Raw genomic sequence first — 1,763 nt, 5'->3', positions numbered from 1 at the left:
AATATGGTGGCTCCAATTCTAATTTTTTGAGGAATCTCCATACTGCTTTCCAAAATGTTTGTACTAATTTATAGTTCCAGTAACATTATATAAGTGTACCTTTCCTCACACCTCCTCATCAGCAATTATTGTTATTTGTCTTCTTGTTGATTGACATTCTCACTAGAGTGAGATAAAACCTTAGTGTTGGGGCCAGGAGGAAGATGGCGGCGCCTGTGGCTGCGGTGGAGCTCGGGGCTTCAGGAACTCCTCAGCTCCCTGTGTATCTGTTGGTGTTGGGAATGGTGGGTTCTGGGAAAACCACCTTTGTACAGAGGCTCATGGTACACCTGCATAAGCAAAGCTCTCCACCTTACATGATCAACTTGGACCCAGCTGTACAGGAAGTCTCCTTTCCTACCAGTATTGATATTTGTGACACTGTGAAGTATAAAGAAGTAATGAAACAATATGGTCTTGGCCCAATGGTGCAATAGTGACCTCTCTCAATCTCTTTGCTACCAGGTTTGATCAGGTCATGAAATTTATTGAGAAGGCTCAGAACACATCTAAATATGTCTTGATCGACACACCTGGACAGATTGAGGTATTCACCTGGTCTGCTTCTGGGACAATCATTACTGAGGCCCTGGCATCTTCATTCCCAACAGTTGTCATCTATGTGATGGACACATCAAGAAGTACTAATCCAGTGACCTTCTTGTCAAATATGCTGTATGCCTGCAGCATCTTGTACAAAACCAAACTTCCTTTCATTGTGGTCATGAACAAAACTGACATCATTGATCACAGCTTTGCAGTGGAATGGATGCAGGATTTTGAGGCTTTCCAAGATGTCTTGAATCAAGAAACTACATACGTCAGTAACCTGACTCGCTCAATGAACCTGGTGTTAGATGAGTTTTACAGCTCACTCAGGGTGGTGGGTGTCTCTGCTGTTGTGGGTACTGGCTTTGATGAACTCTTTGTGCAAGTCACCAGTGCTGCAGAAGAATATGAAAGGGAGTATTGTCCTGAATATGAACGTCTGAAGAAATCATTGGCCAGTGCACAGAGTGAACAGCAGAAAGAACAACTGGACCGCCTTCGGAAAGATATGGGCTCTGTAGCCTTGGATGCAGGGACTGTCAAAGGTGTTTTCACTCTAGAGAGCATATCTCCTGAGTTGGACCCCTCTGACTTAATCCTGACTCGAGGAACCTTGGATGAAGAGGATGAGGAAGCTGACAGTGATACTGATGACATTGACCACAGAGTTACAGAGGAAAGTCATGAAGAGCCAGCATTTCAGAATTTTATGCAAGACTCAATGGCATAGTACTGGAAGACAAACAACAAATAGAAGATCTTAGGAAATTTCGATTGATTCTAAAGTCCCAAATTCTAGAACTCCATGTGAAGAAATTTTCTTATCTCTGATTCAGGGCTAAGATGAACAGTTTTCTAAAGAATAGCAGAAATTCTCTTTTTAGAGAATCTTATGACTCAGATGAAGTCAGGAATAGATGGTTCTTGGAGCTGGAGGTAGATGTCAACTCTGCTTTGGCCTTTCATTTATATTTATGCAAGGAAGGATATACTGACTGTTTTTGGAAGCTAATATCCCTTCAAGCCTAAGTTTTATCATTTGACCTTATATACTTCTGCTGGTAATGGAATATGGAGAGAACTTACCATCACTTCAGATCTTAGCCTCTACTTCTCCAGCATCATGTCCTCAACTTATAACCTGAGTTGTTCTTGTAGTAGAAAGGGAGAGGGGA

At 42.1% G+C, this 1,763-nt stretch overlaps 1 pseudogene; it reads left to right on the top strand.

Moving 5' to 3' along the window:
* The first annotated feature begins 203 nt into the window (after positions 1-203).
* Positions 204-1,342, top strand: LOC124964753 (GPN-loop GTPase 1-like; annotated as a pseudogene).
* The last annotated feature ends 421 nt before the right edge of the window (positions 1,343-1,763 follow it).

Source organism: Sciurus carolinensis, chromosome 1 (genome assembly GCF_902686445.1).
Source record: "Sciurus carolinensis chromosome 1, mSciCar1.2, whole genome shotgun sequence".
Taxonomy (NCBI): Eukaryota; Metazoa; Chordata; class Mammalia; order Rodentia; family Sciuridae; genus Sciurus; species Sciurus carolinensis.
The sequence above is the reverse complement of the archived record's forward strand: the minus strand, read 5'-3'. Positions and strand labels throughout refer to the sequence as shown.